Source organism: Acomys minous (genome assembly GCF_964271855.1).
Source record: "Acomys minous genome assembly, chromosome: 5".
Lineage (NCBI taxonomy): Eukaryota > Metazoa > Chordata > Mammalia > Rodentia > Muridae > Acomys > Acomys minous.
In genome coordinates this window covers 51339572-51365688 of record NC_140494.1, presented here as the reverse complement: position 1 = coordinate 51365688, position 26117 = coordinate 51339572, and the positions used below count along the sequence as shown (strand labels likewise).

General features: G+C 36.5%; 1 protein-coding gene across 1 annotated transcript in view; it reads left to right on the top strand.

Annotated features, from left to right (window-relative positions):
* Positions 1-1139: 1139 nt before the first annotated feature.
* LOC311597241 (cadherin-10) overlaps positions 1140-26117 on the top strand; it is a 191299-nt gene continuing 166321 nt past the window's right edge. The window contains exon 1 of the mRNA XM_084781445.1: positions 1140-1483. The gene's annotated coding sequence lies outside the window, so the exon portion shown is untranslated. The remainder of the gene's footprint in view (positions 1484-26117) is intronic.

The window sequence follows — 26117 nt, the reverse complement described above, 5'->3', positions numbered from 1 at the left end:
TCCCCACCAGTGCTTTCTTATTTTGTTATTTTGAGTGTGTAAAGTGTCTCTTCCTTGATAAATTATCAAAGGTGTCCTCCGTGGGTTCTTGGTATCTTGTGGCCTCTTAAGATAGCACTAGCCTGGGAAGGGAACTGTAAGCCCTATATACAGACTTATTGTTGCTTAGTGACTGTAAAAGTCTTTAACATCTGAGCAACGATATTTTGCTTTAGTTATCTGAGACGATCTTCATAATTTCCCCTCTAGTTTATATTTTCATAATTTACACAAACAAAATTTGTTTCTAGGTGACATCTACATGTAGCCAGAAAAAGGTAAAGGTGTTAAGTATCTTGTGGAGCTATACTGACATCTTTGGTTAGGTTCTGGTTGATTAAAATTTAATATACAGATAGATAAATGGAGAGATGGACAATTCAAAGGCTGAGAAGCATATGGGACCAGCCAGAAACACTGATATCAGCCTGCACGATGTTTTTGGATATAAATATCTTTATAAGAAAAAATAAGTTTAAAAGGCAAAAAAAAAAAAATGAGATCGCGTCAACTACCAAATCTAAATATTTTAATACTAATTACGTATGTAATTTGTTAATGAAACACTGAGATGCAAGCTTGTATGATTAAACAGGCAGAACTGCTCAGAGACATTCCCAAATGAAGAGTAAGGTGTGTTCTCCTTATGGCAACAAACAACGAATAAAAGGTATTTGAAGACCCAGGAAAGTTCACTTGCCCTCAAAATAAATATTTAATACCGCCCCCGCCCCCCGCAAACACCCCTCAAATATCCTCTGTTGTTAATATACCTGATCTGATTGCCATTTGCTTGGCGCTTCGCTAATACTTGTGTTTGGACGGTCTGGTGTATGGGTGATGCAGTCATTTTCATGCCAGAGAAAAGCGAAGAGGTATAAATATGTTTTTTAATTGTAAGAAGCAATTGCAGAATCCGCTTTTCTGGGATTGTGTTAGCGGACGCTGGTGGATTAGATGGGCTGATTACCTTCGGCTGGAAACAGAGAGTCTTTCTACCATGCGGGGGAGGGGACGCCTTTCATGCGCAGCCCTCCTCTCGGATGCGCCCTCCCTCGCATTCACTTGCAAATCGCTGTGTGCTGGCAGGAGCCGGCACTTCCAGTCTCTAACCTTCCCATGGCGAGTGCTGCAGCTCCATCAGCAGAACCTTTCTCTCCGTGTGAGGAAGGGCTTTCCCCCCTCTTTCCTTTTTTCCCCCCTCTTCCTTAATCAGAATCACTGAATGAAAGCCAATCAGAGGGAGAGAGTTCGCCCCCGTTTTCTTTGGTTCCCTGCCGTCCAGAGTTAAAAGTGACGCTGAGAGAAAGCTTGAGTTAGACCGAAGTAGAATCAGTGAGAGAAAATAACAGCAGAAAACAAACAAAAAGGGGACAGGGTGACAATCTCTTCAGGGTTATTTGGCTGGAACCAACTTCCGTTTCCCAGAAGCTGATGAAACAAGGTAGGAAGAATTCACCTCTTGTCTTTTTACTCCTTTAAGGTCTTGTCTTTTCTTCCCCTGCTGTGGTGGGGGGGAGATATGGGGGAAGCTATGTTTTTGGTTTTTTCTTTAAGTTATATGCGTAATTATTCCAAAATCATAACCTTTTGATAAACAAATGAGCATGCAACTCTTTTTTATGAGTTTCCAGGAACAACTGCTTTCAATGTAAATAATGCGAAGCTGGATAAATAATATATTATGTTCAACAGTGTGGGTCTTGATATTGGAGTTAACGAATCCACTCATTCTAAGCAATTGCAGAAAATATTTACGGCGTGTAATTAATCATGTTTATTCTTGTTTGCCTCTGTTTAAAATATCAGTTTAGCAGATAACACTGTTTGCTGTGAACTCTAACAGCAGCCAACATTACTTTGCATTCCGTATGAACGGATTCACTCCTCACTTATCCATAGTCATAGTTCATTATATCTTCAGTATAAAGAAAAATGACAGTCAGAGGACAGGTGCCTTGAAGCTGTCAGTGGTCACTAGCATCCACATAGAGACAGAAGATTGACATTCATCAGAAATAAGATGGGTACAATTCCTATGTTCACATTTTATATGAGTCAGAAAATGAGGAGGTACAATGAAAGAAGGGGGGATTAAATGCACTCAGTCAGCAGTTGCAGCATTTATTGTCTTTGCTGCAATAAAATCCATATTTTATGTGGTGCTAAATTAATGCAGCATGTTGCAAGTCTAAATGATTGTCCCCCAACAAGTAACTATTATAGACTGTAAGCATGGGCCAAAGCAGTAGTCTGCAAGTGTTTTCATGCCACCACAATAAAACCAACTATCTCTGTACCATTAAAGGGGGAGAGGCTATAGGTACAAAGCAAACATCATTTTAAAACTGACCTATCATTTCTTGCTTTCAAAAAGCAGATCTATTTCCTACAATTGTGGTCCTTCATTCCAGTAAGAGCTTCTATATTCTCCAAAGCTGCACATGCATTCGTTCTCAGCTCTTTGGAGATGCAGGTTTTTTTTCATCTCATTTCTTTTTTCCTCTTGAAAGATCTATTTTAAAAATAATCTGTCCCTGTGATGCTGACAACTGTTATACTTCAATGCATATGTTAGGAGACTCTCTCCTTTCACACCATCCCCCCCCCCTCTCTCTCTCTCTTCCTTTAAAACGTAGTTACAAGAGCTTCACTGTGGTGAATAACACTTGGCAAGAGCGTGCTCATTTTTTAGGTCTGGTATGGTGAGGATTTTTAATTAGTGGAACTTTCATGAAAACATTATGCCATTGACAGGGCTGCATGTTCATTTTTAGTTACAGTGAGGAAGGAAAAGGAAGAGTCTGTGTTCTGGAGAAGTGGGGAGATGATAAGGTGCATGGGAAATCTGCACCCCGGGGTGGTAATGGGGCACATATGTATTCAGTGTGCAGAGCTAGAGGAAATACTGGTTTATTTGGCCAGAGAGTAGTGGAGGGATTGAAACGTGAACAAATATAAACAGCCTGTGTATGTGGCCGAGGGGGCACATCAATCGCAAAAACACCCCAAGGGTAAGAAGGTAAAGAATTGCTCCTTTTGGCTTTTACTTTTTTTTCTTCCCTATGTTTTTAAAGTCTGACTCACTGTCTGCTTGCCTTAAACTAGACACTCTTTTGGTTTCAAATACTCGCTGTTAACAAATTGAGTTCAGTGGTGAATGCTCGTGCTTTTTCTGACTCCAAGGAAGGAATGGAGTGACATACGCTGTGATGTTCGGGGAGTGGGGGCCACAGGGATCGGGGGAAACCAAATGGAAACTGGGTGAAGCCATCTCCCTGTACCTACGTGAGATCAGAAATTACCAGGTGACTGATTAATGTCCCAGGTGGGGGCTCCTTGATCTTTATAAAAACCAGTGTTCACTAGAAGCCCAGCACTGTGCACACTTGGAATGCAGAGCTGCATTGTCAGATTTTTCTTTTAAGCTACACTGGGACATTCTTGGTGGAAAAATAGATTTTCTGTCTAGAAAGATATACGTCTCTGGCACAATAATAGGAAAGTTTATGGAATAGGAAAAAGGTATAAATATAAATATCCCCTTGTTAGGACTGGAATGTGTGAAAGCGGAAAGGTTAATTGAAAAAGCCGTGAATCCTGATCGGACTACAAGGTGACTTACTTGCCTTTTACTTGCTTTCCCATATAAACAAATAGCGAAGGCAAAGTATATAGATCTGGCAAATTTCTTGTCACATTGCTGTTTCCTGTGTCTCTTAACCTACTTTGCAGTAAGAAGTACAGCCTACATCCTCCAGGAGTAAGTCATTTTATACCACATCGCTCCACTAGGCGACAGCAGAGGCACAGCATTTGACAGAGCATGCTGATTCAGCAGCTGTGAAGCATGTATTTGTTAAATGTTCTTCGGAGTCTTCAGAACGTACAGGAAGCAGATAATGCAGAATAAGGGTGTAAACTCAGCTACCTTAGTCTAGACCTTTGGCTTCAAGAGTATAACTGATTATGTGTTCTTATTTCTACTCTGTAAGTCACGTTCTGCTGATGTCATATTACAAGTGGCTGTAGAATGGAAGAAAGTACGATTGGAGAAATAGAAATATTATATCTGTCAACTATAGGTGATTTAATTCACGCATTTAATTTCTCATTTTCATCCTATTTTTAATAATTGTTTGATTAATCTAAAATATTGTCAAGAATATGTTTCTCAAGAAACAGCCGGCTTACTTGGTATCTGATTTTAATTAAATGGACTAAAGTTTAAAAAAAAAAACAAAAAAACAAGTCGCAAGAAAGATCACCTATCTGTTCTCAGCAGTGACGAAGCTGGTTCAAACACTGCTTCAACTACTAACCAGAAAAATTATTAAAACACAAAATTAATGTAGGATACTTTATATTGATGTATGTGACAGTCAAGTCTGTGAGTTCACCTAGACAATCACCTGGAAAATACAGAGCAAAAATATCTGTTTTGTGTGTGTCTTGTGTCTTTACAGCACTTGGCTCATGTTCACAGACAGAACTTCTAGCATTCTATTGCTTTTAAATTAATAAGTTCAGGGTTTTTACTATTGGTTTTCAGTCAACAAGCAATGCCTGTTTCTATAATGGCCGCTCAGGGGGTCTCTGTGATCTCCATTCTGAGTCAGTGACAGAGTCCACTCACTCTTTACTTGACATTTTGCTCTGAGCACGTGAGCCGTTCCAAATCAGTTGCCGTCTTTCGTCCCTGGGTGGGTGCCTAAGGCAGAAGGCCACGCTGTGTTGCCAAGCCTTCCTTGCCACCATTCAGTCCAACTAACCCTCACCCACACACAGGGCAATAAATCTGATCTGCCACTGTAAAGTGACAGATTCCTGTGCAAGTATTACAGTGAGATATTCACATTAATCTGACAGCTCTTAAACATGCCTTCTTAATACAACTATTGCTTCATTGTTTATTATCAATGTAACTTCCCAGAAAAAGATGGGTTTCTGTGTAATTATTATTATTTTTTTTGGAAACTTACTTATTCTCACAGATCCCTTTATATTTTTGTTCTGTTTCTTTGTTGCTGGATGAGTGATGTATTAGCCTCTCTATTACCAAGACGTTTTGTTAAGCTTTAACTATTCTGGAAGTAGACTTTTAAAAAAGGAAACTGTGCATTCAATATGAATGAGTAAAATCAAATCACAGCCTACATCATTCCACAGGCTACATTCCTTAGAAATAATGCCTGCTTGTGGGAGGTGGAATGCTTTCCTGTAGCAATCTCTTGCAGCTAAGAGATTCATATTCTTAAAGAGTTTGTCAGCAGCACTCTAAAGCACTTTACCAAATCATGTGATTTCAGTGTTCAGTATTTATTTATTTATTTATTTATTTATTTATTTATTTATTTATTTTAGCAAGCAGCTTCTATATACCGCAGCTTTATAAATTAATGTTAAATGACATTTCAGGCTTCAGACAGGATGCAGCAGTTGGCTTGTAGATGTAATGCAACATTGTCTCTCAACAGGAAATCCAGCATTAAATGACATGTCTAAACACTTCAGCTCATTGCTGATCCTAATAAATTTAGCAGAACATTTTCTCTCCTTCTCTCCTTTTTCTTCTATCTTTCTCTCTCTCCACCTCTCTGCTCTCCCTCCTTCTTTCATTCCTGAAAATGACAAATGTCCATTTTCATTTTGTATTATACCCACTGGTGTTTCTTCAGCTCCTGTGAGTTTTATGGACAGCATTCTCACGTCTACTGCACCGTTATGTTCACTGCAATGTGTGTGACACTTGTATTACCCAGACCCTATCCTGGAAACGGAAATCCGTGTGACATGGAAGCTCCTGTGGAGTTGAAACAGGCACCAGGGCAGTTTGCAGAGAACTCAGCTTTCGTTAAGAGAATGGCTTCTTCAAATGATCAGAATGGAGACTGCACAGTAATGATTTATGATCCTCAGTCCATCAGTTATTGATTATGAGGCTGTGTTGATTTAATGTAAGAGAGAATATTGAAATGGCTTGACAGAGCTCTAATTTTAAAAATGAATCAAACAGAAATTGCATGCTTCCAGAAAGCAGTACTCCATTAGACATGTTGATTCTTCTCTGCTGTGAGAAACGAATATGGGAGCTACTAACCTAAGAAAGGAAACTACTGTTAGGTAAAGAACTACCATTGTTCCTCAGAGCTCCTGGTGAAAATGTGGGTAAGGAAATACATCAAGTATCAGGTTAAACAGAAGGTGTTACAAACTAAATTAATGAACATGCTAATTAAGTATAAAGATTTTACCTTGAGCTGTTCTGGTAATTCTCTAAAATGTTAACCCAGTATGTATAAATACAAAAAATTTGATATAGCTGTCTGAATAGATCGAAAGCAGTCAGGGTGTCTTCTTAGGCCGTGCAAAGTTCTTAGCCTGTTTTTGTGTGTATTCCCAATGAAAGCTCTGTAAATGGATTATTTTGTTTAATTAATTAATTAATTTCTGGATTACTGAGACAGTCATATCACTTTATTTCCCCTTTTGCTGGGGTCAGAGGAATAAACTACCACACATAGCTGCAACATAAGATGGAAAGATGGCCCAATGGTTAGGAGCACTGCGTGCTCTTCCAGAAGACCCAGGCTCATTCCCAGCATGCACATGGCACAATGGATACAACCATAAGTAGTTCCAATGACAGGAGTCCCAGGAGATCCAGTTCCTACCCTCCTCTGAAGACAGCAGGTGCTCAACTGTTACACAGACACACACGTGCAAAATACTCACAAACATATAATAAAAATAAATATGCAAATATTTAAAAAATCAAACAGAATTTTTTCTTGTTATTTCATTAACTATAAAAAATCAAGGGAAATAAACTTTAATTTCTGTGATTTTTAAAGTAATAACTGTTTCTAAAATTCTTAACTTTCAAAGTCAGATGATGCACCATGATATTAGAAAATAATTGCCTTCTGAAGATAATCTTTAACATCCCCATACACTGGAACTCTGATAAATTTTAAGGATTTTGTATTTCCACACAAATCTACAAACTATCAGTTACATTTATCAATTATTTCACTAACATATTTTCTTCAACAAACAAAAACATTGCAATTTTGCTACTTAATTGGTTTAAACTAATTCTCAAATAAAATTAAAAACATGAACTTAAAAGTTTTTAGCAGTGACATTATTTGCTTAGTAATGACTTACATGAAAGAAATTACTGAGGTGAACTTAGAATATTTTCATCAACTAAAACAATTCAGGACACATTGTTTAACCATTACTGTAGTCAAGTATAACTTTTCCCCACCTTTATTTTTGACTTACTTCTAAAATGTAAGTTGGACACTATTCCAGTCTTATAGTGTTGAACCCTATCTAGTAAGTGTCTAGTATGAATGATATTTATGGAGGAAACCACCGTCATGTAGATCTGATTTTTCTGCATTTAGTTTTCTCAATGTAAATGAAATTTTTTTTTTTGCATCACTAGAATTTAATGGAAAGGATTTACTATTTATCATTAGGCACACAGCCAATGATGCCATCTAACTCTGAGGGTGTAGCCAGGGATGACTTTAAACTTCTAATCTTCCTAATCAGAAGGACTTTAAAAAAGTCTCTTGTTTTACACATTCATCTAGTTACTGTTTACTGTGTACTAATATGCATGTGAATCTGTGTGTACCATGCATGGCATGCATGCATGTGGAGGTCAAAGGACAATTTGTAAGAGTGAGTTAGCCTTTCAAAATACATGTGGTTTCTGGGACACTAACAGAGTTTGTACTTCCTGAAATCACTTGTACCCACAATCTAAATTTCTGTATCAGAACAGAAAAAAAAATTGCTTCCTTTAAGTAAAAATAATATATTTTTACTAATTCTTTTAGATTTTTATACAATGTGTTGAAAAAAATAGAAATAGAATTAAATCACTTTCTCCCGCCCATTTTCTCCCTTTGACACCTCCTCTCAGCAAACAGAACCTACTGAGTCCATTCTTGTTTCTTCCGTGTGTGTAGTTTCAGAGCTGACTACTCTATATTGGACAACCAATAAGAGTGCTAGGAGAATCTAATTCTCCTCTTCTCAGCTATCAGTATTTGCCTCTAGTTCTCTGTCTAGAGGTGGGATCCTTTAAAATTCCCATTGATAGCCATTGATATTGTTATTGTTTTTTTTTTTAATCTTATTTATGCAGTAATTTCTAGGACAGACAGTTTTCCAGATGACTTCCCAGTATTCTGGATCTTACCATTTTTCAGACCCCTTTTCCATAGTGTTGCCTGAGCCTTGTGTAAATGCAGAGGCTGCGATCTAGATGTATCCTTTGCAGGGTGTGGCTGTCATGATCTGTTGGTTTACGCATTGGATCTGATTGTGGTTTTCTGTTATGGTCTCTATTTGCTTGAAAGAGAGATTTCTTTGATATTGGGCAGAAATGACACTTACCCAAGAAAGTTGGCTCAAAAAGACATCCAATGTGTTTTGGTTATATTCATCCCCCTTCACTTCTTTTCTCTAGTATCAACTTCTCCTCACCCAATTTTCTGTATTATTGTTTTTTTAAATACAGGAGGTCTAGTTTATGATATCCAAAATAGTTTGGTGTCATATGCTGCAGCATTGTGGGACTTCCAGGAAGTGTAAAACCTGACTTTCCTTTCTAAGCAGCTATCAGTTGTCAAATAGGTCTATAGCTACTCGGGGCACTTAGTGACTACCTAGCTTGAGCTGGCACAGATTTTGTGGATGCTGCCCAGTCATTGGGTATTCATATGTGTTATGTCCAGAAAACATTGGTAAGGACATTTTATTTCTTCACCTGAACTGTGTTTTTGGTTATAATTTTAAACAAAATTTGCACATTGAGTATTAAGTTCAAGTTCTTTCCCTGTCTTTCTTTCTTTCTTTCTTTCCTCCTCCTCCTCCTCCTCCTCCTCCTCCTTCTTCTTCTTCTTCTTCTTCTTCTTGGGGATGTTGTATATGAGGCAGGTCTCAATATGCAGCTGTTGATTTCCTGGAATTCACAATGTACATAATTTTGACTTTGAATTGTGTGTAGTTTCTTCAACCTCTCCTATTCCTCCTGAATGTTGGGTTTACAGGCACACACTCTGAACATTATATTTCTGTTAATTTTACTCTTTTGTGAGGAGAGTTGAGTTTTTGTAAAAGTGTTACACTGAATATACTATTTTAACTTTATTGACTTTAATTATTTGGTGTATAGTCAGAGACAAAATACTTTTCTCCTTACCTATTGTGTTCTCTAAGACATATGTTTGACCTTAACTATAAGTAAATAATATTAATGATGTTTACTCATTCTTAAGCCTTCATCAACTTGGGAACAGACACAAATATTTGGAAACAGACATAACATCAATACATGTTGTCCAGACGTACATAGTGCTAAAAGTGCATACATATACCTATGTCACTCTTCCAAAGGCATGAAATGGTGCTCAGAAATGCTTGGAGATAGACATATGCACACACACACACACACACACACACACACACACACACACACACACACATATATATATATATATATATATATATATATATATATATATACACACACATATATTCATATCATTAATCACTTATGTGTACATACATGTATAGATTATTTAATATAGATAATTTATGAATTTAAAATTACATTTTCTTAGATTATCCATGATGGGGTTGAAATATGAAGTCCAGCCCACAGGAAAAGTGAAGCTTTACTAATGGGAGCCATAGTGAGTTCGAACATAAACAAAACTTCTACCTTTAGGGGGAGAGGTTACATCTAGCTTGTTACTAGAAGGCCAAGGAAGAAAATTATGTGAATGAAAAGACCCTTCCACACTAAGTACATTAATTACAACTCTACATATAAACAGTATTCCTTTATTCTTTATTTTTATGTTTAATAGTGTCAAGTAGCATAATATCATGTTACCAGTTTAACTGCTTTTTAAAATTTGGGTTTTCATGTACTGTGCATGTTTTAGTATTTATTTGTTTGTTTTTCTCTTACTAATTTTAATGTTTTCTTGGAGCATGTGCAATGGCTGTAAGTTTTTCCTTGCAGCCTTCAGTAGGATTTTATGCGTTTGGGGGAAGGACAATGAGCAATGACCATTGTGTCATACCCAGAGAGACAGGTTTTCTAACGTATGAGAAATACTAGTATTTTTATGACCTATAATAGATATATCTGTATTGTTCTTTGAAATGTCCGCTTTCCTTGAGCTACTCATAAAATCTACTTAAAATTAAACAGCAGTCGCGAAGTCTTTTATCTAACGCAGTCATCCTTGTTGTGGTCCAAGCCTCCCATCCCCAAGAAAGATCTCTCTATAGATCCTGCGCTAGACAGAATTTATGATCCTCCTGTCTCAACATTCTTTACGGCTGAGGTTACAGGCACATACCACCATATCCAAACTAGTCTCTCATCTTGACTGTCAATTACAGATATTCTAAAGGAATTGCTTAGCAATTAATTTCACTCACTCATTCATTTGTCAGGTATTCCTTAGGTTCCTAATAAATGCCAGCTCCTTTTGAGCAGTAGGATAAGTATCAAGGAGGGGATGTGTGGTTGATGACTGTCATATGTATGCTATGGCGGGATACGTGATGAGTTGTCACATGATTTACTCCCTTATTCAGGGTTTGATAATTGATAAACAATAGGCAATTTTAAATTGCATACAATGTGACTCTAACTTCACCTCTACTAACCTTTTCATTGTACTGAGAGCTACATCACATGTTTTAAGAAAATATCAGAGTAAATGATCTGTTTAGTTCAAATTACATTTCTATTTGTCCTCAGTTTCTTTTGATGTCATGTCAAGAGGGGACCATGAGCTTGTACTTCTGTAGCAGCAGCCCCTTGGTGGATGATCTATGTGGCACTTATATTTGCAGCAGCTAATTTTCACCTTGCAGATGCAGGACACTCTGTGGAATAAAATGAAGGTTTAATGCTGAGACTAATGGCCCATACCAGAGAGGTGTACGGAAAATGAATGGACATGAGGGCAAACTATACTCCAAAGTGCCATCACTAAAAATTGTTAATAAGAGTTCACACACCCGCGAACACTGAGAAGCTGCACACGTAGTCACTGTGAAAAGAGTCTGCCTTACTGTGACTGTAGAGGGTAATATTAATAAAGAGGCTAGGCCGTGAGGAAGCTGGAAATCAGAACCATTGAGATTCTCTATGTTAGAAGATGTAATGACCTTGCCCGAAGTATTCTTCTATTGACCTTTAATGGATAAAAGAATGGAGCATGGCACCAGTCTGTCTGAATTAAAATTGTAGCTGTATCACTTATCATATATTTAATATTTAATATCACTGGAAGCTTTTTCATCTGTTAAATGGGGTTAATAGGTGTACTTTTGTAATATGACAATTTTCATGATTAATAGAAGCAATTACCATAAGCCTAAAATGTACCAAACATTAGCTAACACAAAATCCATGTTCTAGCATTGACTCTAATCTTTTTTTGTTAAATATTATGTTATTAATACAATTACTTGGTGTAAGTTCATGTAACCTATGTTTTCCTTATCAGCATTGAGTATCTTTAATGTTTACCTTAGCAGTTCATCTTCATGTGTTTTAATTTTTAAATTTAAAAATAATTTATATTATATCATGCAATAGTAATTTTGTACTTGAGTTGAATTGAAATAATCTTGCTGTTTTGATTCTAGTACTGGAATTTCATGAATAAACACCACTCTCTACTCTAACTATTTTCTGTACAATGGAACTTTGAAATACTAAATTTCCAAGGACATACTCTGTTTACCTATTTTAATTGGAAATGTCTCATTCAATCTATTATTGTAACTAGGAAGAGCTCTATACTTAACAGTTACAAATATATCCATTCCCCAATGATTGAGAATATGTCAGCACATAAAGATAGAATGAAACATGAAAACCTAAATTGGATTCTCCAATGGCCATTGCGCAAACTAGGGGATTAATGGATATGAATTTTGAAAAGGACATGAAGAGCTTGAAGCAGGCATAGAGGAGACGAAAGCATTAGAAAGAAGGCCATGGCCATTCGTGAGTCACATAGGCCACACCAACTCACTCAGGTGAAACATGAACTCTCTTTGTTCCATAATAATTCCTTTTATTGAGTCTCCTTTTTGAGGTCAGAATAATGAGAATGAGAAAGCGTGATGAACAGAGGCAGTGCATTAGAGGAATAATTCTATTAAAGTTTTGATACCTATAAATCTCAAGAATAATTGTGCAGCCAGAATTACAAGCTGAAAGGTCAGCCTGTTACTCATTTCCCAGATTAGGTTTATGAAATCGTCTAATAGAACCTGCTGAAATAATGTAAAAAATTTAACAAGTTTTGTTTGGATAACAGTTCAGTTCACTCTTCACATTCACGGTGATGTGTTTGTTTGTTTTTGTTGTTGTTTTATTTCTTATTTTTTTATTTTGGAAAGGTAAATTAAATACAGGCTTTACTTTTGAAATTTGATTCTTAACATCAAAATATCAGTTCTTATCTTTCGATTCAGAAAGCGAGCCCCAGCTTCATTAGAACCCATAGAATGAAAGGACATTCTTCCCTTCACCAGTTGGTAAAAATGAAGAAAGCCACAGCAAACATTACCAACATACATGACAGAGGTACTTTAGTGAACACGGTAAAGTTGATTTTCAGCTTTTGTCACAGTTCTATATTTTTATGTGGCGTCTAATCCCATATTAATTGTTTAATCAAAGCCATTCTGTTTCACCATCCCTAATATTCAGTAGCATTCCCATCCACAACTTCAATCTCATTTTTTTTACTGAGTCAGCCCTACAGCTGATTAATTTAGAAGACTAATCTAAAATACCATATACATTTTAATGCTAGTGTGCTTGGCCACCTAAGTATACTTGACTAATAGGCCTCTCAAGGCTAGGAATTAGACATGCTTTCTCATTAGTTACAGAATTCTTTAATCATACGAGCAATAAAGTTCATTAGCTTGCATATACTTTCCTTTCATTTAGTTGAAAAGAAAATGAGAAGAAAATTGGGAAATACTGGTGGAAAAATTACAAAACTTTGAGAAAACTAATATCATTGAATTGTTAGCTGTGCATGCAAATGACTCAAAGAATTCTTTGCAAAGTCCTTCAAACCTTGTAAAGGTGTAAACATATTTTATGTGTTGTTTTGAATGTGTTCAGTTTAAAAGCGCATAAATTAGAAATGAAAACGATCATAGCATTGAGATGAGCATTGAGATGAGTTCACGTTTGAAGGCTTGACCCATTTACGAGGTAAATTGGAGCTAATACTTTTGGCAAATTTCCATCCATATCCAGAGTGACACACACTGGTGTTTGGGGCCACCTAGTGGTCACTATGAGCTAATTAGAGAAAAGTCCTTGGTTTAGAATTGTTTTCCAGATTAACACTTGTTCTTCCCAGTTCTGAAATAGGTCTGGATTCGCTTTAAGGGCTATAAATAGGGATTAGATATGAATCACTCGTGATTATAACATTTTTGACACAGAAGAAATTTTAAATTAAAAGAATTTAATTTTGCAGCGATAACTAAGCTGAAAATATTTAAGCACTTAAAATTTTTCAGTGCAAATATTCATCTAGTTTGCAAGACATCAGATCAGAGAAATGGTTGTTAGTCATGGGGATTGAGAGAAGGAAAAACAGTGAATATAATTCTCACTGGGCTCACTATCATTACAGAGAGGAATATCTATATGGTTCATTTTTCAGCAAATACTATACCAATTTTTATTTAATTGGAGGATTGTACATATATACTAAATATATTTTTTTACTTCTTTTTGTCATCGGATGTAATTCTTGTAAGTTCTCTCCTGATTTTTATGAGAACATGGTCTTAAAAATAGTACAGCTATTTCCTAAGAGCTGCGTATCTGTTCTAACAATTTAAATTTGCAAGAGTGATTACTTCTATGAGCCTTTCATTATTTACTTTGTTATCTGAATACAAATATCAAAACTCCTCAAAATATATTTTTTAATCCACATCCCATAGCAGTACAGGAATATCAAACCATCCCTATGTCTCCACGTATTCATGGATGAAGCTACACCTAGAGTTTTAGCAGTCTCTGTATATTTGCCAGATGCCTTAATTATTAATTATCTTAATGATCATAAAACTTTCATTCCAAGATTGGACCCTGGATAACTTAGGCAAACTAACAGGGTGCAAGGGAACCCCTGGGAATTGTCTCTCTCTGCAGCAGTGTGGGGGTCATTTGTCTTCATTAACAGAATGGAGCTCCAAAGGAGCCAGAGTGTCTATTTAAAAGTCCCAAGACATCTTGTGAACATCATCTCCCTGGAATGTGTTAAAAACCATGCATGTCTCACTGCTGTTGGAAAGTTATTTTCTCTTTCTGATTAAGCTTTCCAGACAGCCTTGTGTTATAAACAGGAGTCTGAACGTATGATTTCACATGCTCAGGCCAAATGACAGACTGAAACACTGATTACTTCATTCCCATTAAACCACACACTTTCTATCAACAAAACTGCTTCTATTCTTAAGATATTACTATTGATTTGCTTTTATTATCAAAAGTCTACTAGCTTTTTTTCCCTAAATGCCCAAACATGGTATTATTTCAACAAATATACATTTACTTGAATAAAATACTTTATTTAGAGTTTGGAAATATTCTAATACAAGTGCATACATTTATGAGGTTGTAGTCCCACCTAAAATTCCTGATCAAGTTCATATAGCACAATTTTAAGGAAATAGAAAATATAAACAGAAAAAATATAAAAATCAACACCTTCTAGAGTCAGGAAAAGAACAGCAACAGCACCAACAACAAAAACCTCAAAATGCTAAATAAAAATTTCAGCTCTAAACTTTTTCTTTTAAGCTTAGTTTAAGTGTGTTTGTTATTTAACTGTTTTCATGTATAAGGGAGTTTACCTACTTTGTTGTCTTTGAGAGCATTCTTGGTTACCTACCATTTTCAGAGACCTGTAGCTAAAAATGCATGGACTCTTACTTCCTTTCTCTCTTGAGTATAATTATTTGCCATATCATTTTAATATCATGTCTGTTAGCAGGGATGGTGTTTTCTTTTTTATTCCAGGTCCCCACCCTAGAAAAAGTCCATGACTGTGCCAGCATAAGAGACTCAGGAAGGGCCACATCCTTCAGGGATAGGGTAGGATAAGGCTTCAAAGCTGCTTGTATGCTTCTGTCAGTGACTAGTTCCACAAATCTTCCAAGCTGCATCTCAAATGACTTCTCAGATCAACTGTACTCCTGTAGGGGCATATCCACTCAGATCTTCACCATCGCCACTAAGTGTGGGCTTTGAAATCTTGGCAGAGGTGTTCATTTTAGGTAGATCTCAGTTTTATCATCTGCAACATAGGAGGTGATGCTGTCACACTGTAAGGATGCTGCCGGGATTGTATTCATACAGTACTGAAATCCCTGAGAATGTGATTTTTTTTTTGTGATTGTATGTGTCGACTGCATATTACTGACATTATTGCTGCTTGCTTGGAGAATGTGTCTTCTGCCTTTTGAGTCATTATATGTTCTTTAGCTGTGTTGTAATTAGCTTGCCTCAGAATATAAGCAGATACATTAGTATTTAGTTCTTGGACAACTGATCTTACTCTCTTTATCATTTTTGCATATCACAGTAAATATATATTGAAAGTTTAAAGGACTCATGGGAGGCATGAAGGCGTATTTTTTTTCTTATTGCTGCACAATTGGACAACTTCCCTGTTTGTTTTAACCTGAAACTATTTTTAACTAAAGACATTTAAAATATATTTTCTTAAACTCTGGACTTTGCTCTTCGAAAAAATTGTCTGCATCTTATCATAACTTTTGTTGTGTGGTCTGGCTACCTATATTTAAAATTTCTTGCTGAAAGTTTTGGCTATGAACATCAGATTAACAGTAATAGCTAGAGAATACAGAGGTTTTTTTTATATGTAAGCTTATTGACTCTAAAATAATTTAAAATGGTGTTTGCTAAGTACATCTAAAATGGCAATTACTTATTCCTTAAAGTAGATCCATTGCTAGGGACATGGCTCATTTTTGTTGTTCTGAGAGTCTTTTGCTCTCATACTGTTATTCAAAGCAAATGCTCTGTATAAAGCTTTGGGTTATACACTGAATAGTCAGTAAAAAGTATAAGGTATGTCTTGGAGAAATACCTCTTACTTTTACTCCTGGTGTATGGCTAAAACAACAAGAATGATGCAGATATAATTTGTGTTGCGCCAGAGATACAATACTGGGAGTCTAAACACATCAGGTCTGCCCTCATATACCTAAGTAAGTGATGTGAGGAAATGGTGAAATGTCAGAAAGGGATTTTAAGCAATATCTATTTTGGAGAGACAAACTACATTAAATGTATTTGTCCATATTCCAGCTGCTAACACAGACTTTATGTTTGAATAGGGCAAAGATTGGAGCTGGTGGCTAGATATATAGAAAATGGTCCACGGTCGAAGTTTAGTATGGTTGGTTGTTGTATAAGTTTGGTAAATTTGTTTAAAGAAGCCCCTTTTGCTTGAAGAGGCAAGCTGGTTTATTTGAAATGAAGTCAGCAGCTTAGGTTTGATCACAACATGGAGGAATCTGTTGGAGAGTCTTCGCTGGCCCTGGAATTCAAGGTTACTGTTAAATATCATGTTTTAAAACCAACAGTCCATGCCAATGTGCAGATTTGAGCAGAATTTTGAATCAGTTTTTTAAAAAGTGAGTCACAAAAAGAAGGCAATAACACCAGGCTTTTATTATCTTGTTTTCTTATCTTATAGACCCAAGCAAGGAATCAGTACACTTTAGCAAAAGCCATTTCTAAGGACTTATTACACAGTAGAAACTGGAATCATTATTATGAGTTAAAACATGATGTAATAGGAGACATGTGACATTTAATTGTGTTTGGGTTGAAAATAGATAAAGTTGGCAAAAAAAAAAAAAGTTGGCAAGATACAAGTATTTAAGAATTTGTACTGTGCCAGCAAAAGAGAAAAGACAGAGACATGCAGCCATTTTCCAGAGAATCTATGTGAATTCACATTGAGAAAACTACATTTGTGAAAATGGCTCAAGATTCAAAGGACTCAGATGTTGTGTTTCTTTTCGTGGGGGGGGGGATGTGAATAAATGCTTGGTCACTTATCTTCCCTTTCCTTTTTTATATCACTGTGCTCCAAGCATAGTCAAAATTTACCTCATTATGAATTGGAAACATAGATAATATCATTTTTTTTGCATTTCCATCCTCCTAGCCCCCATTACCCCTCAACTGCAAGCAGTAACGTTCACTAAAAATCTGTGCCATTATTCTGCCCCATGCAGTTTAATTAGGGTTATCTGTGTGAACTTAAGTTTTTTCTTTAATTTACTTAATTATTTAATCACTTTACAGCCTAATCTCAGCCCAGTTCCTCTCCACCGAGTCATACCTTCATGTACCCTCTGTCCATTATCTCCTCTCCTTCTCAGAGAAGGAATGGCCACCAGGAGGTAGCAAGTGACCTTGGCATCTCAAGCTGCAGCAGGAATAGAGGGCATCCTCTCCTACTCAGTCCATAAAAGGCAGCCCAGCTAAGGGAAAAGGATCCAAAAGTAGGAAACAGACCTGGAGATAGCCCCTACTCCCATTGTTAGGGGACCAATATGTTGACCAAGCTGCACATGTGCTACACATGTGTTAGGGATCTAGGTCTAGCCTATGCATGCACATTGATTGGTGGTTAAGTCTCTGTGAATTCCTATGGTCTTAGGTTAGTTTACCCTGTAGGTTTTCTTGAGGTGTCCAACCCATGGGAGAGAGCCAACCCCCGATGCATGGCTTGTGGATAGAAGCCTAGCATAACTGTCTTCTGAGAGGCTTCACTCAGCAGCTGATGGAAACAGATGCTGAGACCCACAGCTAAACAATTGACAGAACTCGGGGAACTTTGTGGAAAAGTGGGAGGAAGGATTGGGAGAATTGGAGGGATAAAGGACACCACAAGAAGACACCAAGTTTAAAACTAGCCCTGTGAGACTGGTTACCATGATCCCCCTCCCCAAATCTGTCAGTTGGAAACAGGTAAGCCGGATGTGATATGGACTCTCTTCTCCTTTTGTAAATGACAGTTAGGAAAGTCCAGTTTCTGTGGACCCAGTGCAAGTGTGAACAGCTGCTGTGAGTTTACAGCCTGCATCCTTTTCATCTGTTTCTTAGCAAGGCCACCTGACCAGGGGTAAGTGATGAAAGAGCAGGCAACAGAGTTCATGGCAGAGACAGCCCCTGCATCCTTACTAGCTGACCTCCACAGAGACTGAGCTGCCTATGGACTACATCTTAGCAGGGGACCAAAGTCCTCTTAATGCATGGTCTTTGATTGGTCCATGAGTTTCCACAGGAACTTCTGGACCCAGATTTTTTTGACTTTGTTGGTCTTCTTGTGGAGCTCCTGTCTCTTCTGGGTCCTTCTATCTCCTTAAGAATCCCTGTCTGTGTGCTTTGCCTAAAGGTTGACTGTGAGTCTCAGCATCTGCTTTGATCCTCTGCTGGGTGGAGCCTTTCAGAAGACAACTATATTACACTCTCATCTTTTTCCCTTTCTTCAACCTTTGCCAGTGTCTACTCTATTTGTCCTCCTTGATGAGAATTAAACATTCTCCCTAGGGTTCTCCTTGTTACCTAGGATTCTTTAGGTGTGTGGATTATAATATGATTCTCCTGAATTATATGGTTAATATCTACTTTTAAATGAGCATATACCATGGATGTCCTTCTGAGTCTGGGTTACCTCACTCAGGATGATCTTTTCCAGATTCATTTACTTGCCTGCAAATTTCATGATGCCCTGCCCTTTTTAAAATAGCTGAATAGTATTCCATTGTGTAGATGGTCCACAGTTTCTTTGGCTATTCTCTGGTTGAGGGACATCTGAGCTGTTTTCCATCTCTGACTGTTAGGAATAGTGCCACTATGAACATTCTTTATGCCTTCTTTTTTCCTTCCTAGGGCCCCCAAGCCTAACAAATTAGTATAAATCAACATCAAGATTTCAAATTTATCTTTATAATTTATTAAGATTGTATACACATATAATACACATTTACATATATGTATGTATATTTGTCTATACACATATATAACTGGAATAATGTCCTAGACTTTACATATTGGTTATAATTAATGGTATCAAGTGTTCATTTATGGAGATGATATATGAATATTAGTTTTCACAGAAAAAATTAAAGCAAGTGGCTAGATAATCGTGTAATAATCATAGCCATCAATTATGGAGCACTTTTGCCTCTCTAGACACTATGTAGAGTGATCTGTTTCTGGTGTTTCTTTCATTGCATGTTTCTGGAAACCAGTGATATTAGTGAACTGAGGATCAGACACCTCACTCAGTGTTTACAAATCAAGAGCTGTTATGTGAAGAGCTGGGATGAATCTGTTAACACATCCTTGCTTCTTTGCCCATAATCCCTCTTTCATTTCTGAAAGATTGTATGACATAAAGGAGAAAATGTGAGGTTAATTGTTTCTTATTTTGTTTTCTTTTTATAAAATTTTAATTAACCAAAACCTGATGTAGATCACATCTTTTGCAATGATAAGTAATTAAAAATTACATGGATATATTTAAAAGTGCAAGAAGTGCACAATTTTAAACACTGTTTTATTTTGTCAGGATGTATCAATAGGGTTGTCAGGATCTATGAACAATAAAGACTAAAGACTAAAGACTAAGAAATCAAACTCTTAAGTGAAAGAAGTATTACGAAACCACCAACTCAAAGCATATCTGTCTTGTCCTCCTTGCATTGTGACCTAGTTTCTTTAAGTGCTCTCAACTAAGCCAATAATGCATATACTGGAATGTTTAAACATATCTTCTTACTTTTATAGAGGAAAAACTGGTCACAGTGCTCACATGAGAATAGAAGGGTCAAGGAATACATGTGTCTACAGTTTAAGAACTACTCATCTGTACAATTTTTTGAGGACTTTTTTTCATGAACAATGATGAACCTTCTATAAAACAAATTTTAAAAGGTTTTCCAGTCATAAGGAAGACCAATGGACATGGAAAAAGAAAACAAAGATCTCAAATTCTATGCCAATCTTCATTAGAAAAAATGAGCCACCTGGTGTCTCCCTATCAAGATGCAACACAAATGAAATCTCTTCACTTAGTTTTAGAAAATGTAATAATTATGGCAAGGAAAATTAGTAATAGTTGTTCCACAAATTACTGTGAGTATAATACAAATATAGTGCTTTTACAATGGTTCATTTTGAGAAAAATTACATTAAAATTGCAATGTAAACTAGCTTTGGAAATCTGTTTTAGGTAAAAAAAAAATTGAAAAACCACTAGCTTTCTTGTGATAATATGAATACACTTAATATATCCATGTATTTAAGAATCATGACTATGTTGTTGAAAATGCTTCACATGTCATTCTTTTTCCTTGAATCATTGTCTCTTTATGTCTCTGATATTTTTCTTTTTCTTTTCTTTTCTTTTTTATTATTTAAACATTTCTTTACATATACATTTATATTATTACACATATAGACAATAAACTACCTATAGAAAAAAGAACATTGTCACAATCAGGAATTATATAAATGTTACACTCTTAGTGTTTTGGCTATTTGTATTTGATAGCCTTGACAAAAACATCTTTCCTATCTTGGTATACCTAAAATTCTGAATGTAGGTCAATCTCCATCACATCTGGTAGTTAACAACTTAAAACATCTTGCTAGATGTGAAAGCATCTTAACCCCTAAACAACTAAGCTTCGTTGTAAAACTAAGCTACTGGGTCCTCAACTCCATCAGAGACTTGAGAAGAAATAAACTTGATTACCTGAGTACACCGGGAGTGCAGGTTTGTAGCATTCTAGATAAGGTTAGAAGACAGGTGGATACTCTAGAATTTTATCCCAACTAAGAAGCCACAGACATTATGGTGAATTATATGAGTAATATGATCATGTTTTCACACAAAGAAAAGTCCATCAAGATTTTAATATTTCCATATTTTTTGATCACTAAATAATTTGCTTTTTAACATTCCTGCTTCCTTTTCCTGAACAAGAAGAATTCTTTCCAAAAAGCTTGGATGAATATTTGGTTTGGTTATTTATCCTTCAACTTTAACTTTTGTGTGTTCTCCATGTTTCATGGTATGAACGTGTCTTTTCACTCAAAAACTGCCTGCAACACATAGACTTTTAGAAAACATTTCCAGTATCAATGTTGGCATAAAAAAAACCACCATAAGAAAAAAATAACTCAACAGAAAATCACGAGATATACCTAAAATTATCTTTAACAGAGATTAATGGAAATAGTGCAATAAATATTTTATTCTACTGCCAAGAAGACTATTTTAAAATGTGATAAATCTCATGCTTAAGGTGAGGTTTTTAGATTCCCAATAAAAGGAACATGAAATGCTTCAAAATACAGTTATCTGTGTACCAGAAACTGAAGTTCATTTAATAAGGAAATAGATTTTGGCTCATTTTTACCTTTGTAAATTTGAGTGTTTAGGTGCATATTCCAGTCAGATGGCTCTTACATCTACATACACAGTCAATTAATATACATGAGAAGGAACCTTCAGAGAGAAGCATGCATATCTAGTCATATTCTAATAACATCTTTACTGGAGGAAGTGGATTCCATCCATGGCTAACTGTTGAATACCTCACCACACCAACTACTGCTGTTTTGTCACTTTTTCTCAAAAACTTGTTCTTTTAGTTCTCTGATATGAAGGGAGTAATGTTCAAGTTTGGTCTCGGATTCTAACTAAAAAGCAACAAGTGCTGGTACTTTGTTTGACAAAGATAAAAGCAGTATTAATGGTATACTGGACCATCCCCCTTAATAGTCTAGAATTGATTTATTGTAGGTTGTTTTATCCAAATCTTTTCTGAACCTATTATATTTTTAGCCCTACTGCTTCCATGAACACTCTATCTAATAAATAACATAGTGTGACACTTCCCATTATTTGTCCTAAATGTATCTCTCTTAAGCTTCAAAAGGCACTCTTATAGACCCTGGATAATTGAGTTTGTATGTAGCTTGGCTTTCACACATTCTGCCTTCTTCATGATTTAATAGACGTCAGAGTTTCTAGATTGAAGATTCTAATCTCTATGTCTTCCTTTACAAAGCCACTTGGCTTCTTTAAGGATAGAGTGTCTCTCTGTGTACTTGCTCGATGTAGTAAGTTTCTTTGAAAGAATGTTTTCAGCTGTTTAAGAGCATTGTGGTTCATGGCTTATAAAAAGTAGTAACAGAAAGGGAGTGCTCTCTGCATATATGTCCCACTTCTGACTAAAGGGACCTTTAACAGGTGCCTGAAAGCTTTGAACTTTTAGTTTGTTCTCATTAAAAGAAGCATTTGGAAAGAAAATTTACTCCTATACTGCATCCTAAAACCACAATATCATAATTGAAATGGCAGCATTGTTGCTTTTAAAGTGGAAGATGGCACTACTTTAAGAGTGACTTAAAAAGTGTGAGGTTTTTTTTTTATTTTAAAGTAATATAGTTACATCTATTCCTTTGTCTCTGTCCTCCAAGTAAAATCTACCATGTATCTGTTTACTCTTTTTCAAATTGATGGCCTCTTTAATTGTTATCACATGTTTGTTTACAAATTACTTACATGTTTTCAGGGCTGGCCACTTAGAATTGTTTAACCAATTGGTGTGCTTTTCCCCATAGAAGACTATTTCTCCTGCGTTCATAATTCCTTAGCTGCTTTGTTTTTGTTTTTACGTTTTTCTAAGCTAATCTATTTATTCACTTTACATCCCGATCAAAGACCCCCTCTCCTCCCAGCACCCTCTCACATACCCGTCCCTGAGTTGAGGCCTCTGAGCTTTCCTCTGCTAACATTCACATGTCTATTGGTGTTGTCCTCGTTGACTCACCTTTAGCCATTATTGCTGATTAGATTTCATGAGCATAGCTTCGGACATTTGTGAGACACAATCTCCCAGCAAATACCCTGTTCTGTGACCCTTATAATCTTTCTCTCCCCTCCTCCCAAATGATCCATGAGTTTTATGTGTATTGGGACTGGACTCCTATTGTGCATACTTTAGCTAAAAGACAATATGATACATTTCTTACTTTAATAATGCTCCTTTATTACAGAATTATGTATTTAAGATTTAAACAATTAAAAAGTTAAATAAAATTCATTAATGATTACACTTTACTACTGCTGAGTGTGCCTAATAGGGAAAGAGCAGTGCAGACCTCTGCCCTGCATTGAAATGTTGGGGCTTTATCCAGCAGTGCTGTGTTTTACCTCCTCCTCCAACCACCTGAAGAGGTCATTTGCTTTGTCCATAGTCTATGCCATTCACTCATAAATTGATTGTAGGATTTTTTGCAAAACCCAGGAAGTTTTTAATAAAAGTAAATGGAAATTTTAAGTCAGTGAGTGAAATGCATATATAAAATAGACCAAACTACATTTCTGATTTAGGATTTAGATGGTGAGTCTATTAAGGATATATATCCTTACTTACTAAGGATAAAAATACCTACTGTGTCTCATTCTAATAAACTAAACAAAGCCAAGAGGTTTTAGGACTTATAGGCTGCTCCTTCCTAACCACAGGACACTCTCCTGATAGCAAGGCCTTCAGATCATCTACTGAAATTAAAACAAAACAAAACAAAACAAAACAAAACTGCTTGTGTGTATGTTTGAGTTGGTTGTCTTCCTCTTCAACTATGTGTTATGCTTTGATAGTGTAGGGATGGTATAGAAATGTATTTCTTACATTAAAAAAGAGAGAAACTCATTTCACACTTGATGATGAGATGCAGTTCAGAAGATGTAAAAATGCCTTCAAGTGATGCAGGTTTTATTTTCATCACAGAATACACTTGACAGTCACCTGTAGGGGGAAAAACATGTCAAGAGAGAGCAAGCAAGTGATCCCTTAAACACATGCAGTTATTTAAAATCACAGCTCAGCCTGGAGTTACATTTAGAATTCAGTGTTGCTTTCTACTAGCTTTGATTCCCGGATTGTTCTTCTTCTGCAAGCTAAGAAATTCTCTGACCAGAGGATGATTTCAACTCATAAATATTTTTACTGACATGATACTTAAATGCTGTTGAAAACTGTTGTTAGAGCTGACAATCTCTCTGTTTGGAGTTCTCTTTGTTTTCGTTTCAACACCTGACTTTGTGTCATTTTTAAGTCACATAGACTGAGGTGACTGCACACAGACTTCTCTAATGATTTACATGGTTTCTGGCTAGGAAGCCCACATCAGCGGCAGGGATCCTTTGGCATTTGTTCCAGTTCACAGGGTCCAGCCTGTCTTTGCACCTTCCACCTATTGTATATTGTTATTACCGCTGTGCCTCATCGCATGCCATATTTTATTTGCAGTCATCAGACACTTTCATGCTCAAGTGGTCGTTAGCTGTGTGCTCTCCAGCTGTTCAAGACTGTTAAATAAAACCACCATCCCTACAAGGAATGTGTCGGACAGAGTGCCTACCTGTCTCTGCAGTGCCAGTGGCACGGAACTGGCTGCAGAATGAACAGTGGAAAATTCCTAGATACAGTAGCTATGTCTCTCATTTCCTTATCTTTCTCTGAACCAGAAAGGGAAAGTAAAAATGAGAATACCAATTTCCTAGCTCAAGTATTACATCTCTACCCTTTCCACACATTTCCTGTTAAACATACTGCTTTTTGAAACTACTTAACATTTTTATATGTCCCAGGCCAGGGCAACACTAATGTTATATGACACTCACATGAAGATTTTCTCAGAACCCTTTGGAAAATGGAGGGTTGCACTAGGTAACACTTATATATTTTTTTGCAAGCTTTACAAAATGGATAGATTATAAGTAAAGATTTTCTTTTAAAAATAGCTAGGTCAAATGTAAACCTGATATTAGAGTTTTGGTGTTCCCCCCCCCCCATATTTCAATTATTTCTATTTCAGTTAATTTGCAGTTAAAATACAAGAAGCAATGGTTTTCGTTTTGTAAACATTGAGAGCCACACATTACTACGACCACTCAAAGTTTTTGGGTTTTGTTTTGTTTTGTTTTGTTTTTGTACTCAAACTTCAATAAGTCCCATGCAAAGGAGGAGAATTTGACACAATCTGAGTTGAAAGGATCTTTATTTACATATTATTATCACTGTCAAAATGGACAGGGTCAAATGACAAACCATTTCTCAAATCAGAAATAGAATGATTCCATTGAAACACATAAGGGCCTCTGGAAGCAATCATCTGTCTTAACACAGTACTAATTCTGCAGTTCATGCTATGTCTAGAAAGTTTCTGAAGTAAACTAAAAAGACCCACAAGGCCAGGTTCTGTGCAGGTCTTGTGCAAGTAGCCATGAGTTTGTGGGTGCAATGTTCATGTCACATTCATAGGATAGCACTTCACAACACTCCTCACTATGTTCCTACGGCTCCTCTTTAGCAACGTCCAATTGTCTTCAGCAATGTCCCATAAGCCTTAGATATAGATATCCTTTTTAGGGCCAAGCACAAAACAAGACTAATTCTCAACACTTAGATGCATTATGACTGCATTAACCACTGACCATGGTGACCAGAATCTTCTTTAGATTAGGCCAAGAGTGTCTTCAACCTATAAGTATAGACGTAAATATTTACAAGTATTTTTGCCAACATGTCTATTAACTAAAGAAACAGTAGAAAGTTCAGCTCTGCATCCTATGACTTCCTCAACTTGGAAACTACCTGAGGCATGAAAGTAGAAGAGGGAAAGCATATTGGAAATGGCAAGGGTTCAATGAGCAAGGAGGTAAGGTAATGAGGATGATGAGGGAGTAGGTTGAGAAGTACTATTTGGCACATAGGTTTGCACCTGGGCAGTATTGGTCAATTGCTTTCCTTTTTTGGCAACTTGCATGGTATTTGTTGGAACCATGAAAGTTAGACCTGAGGAAAGATGGGCTTTCATGTCAGACCCAGCTGAGGGCATCAGTGTTGTT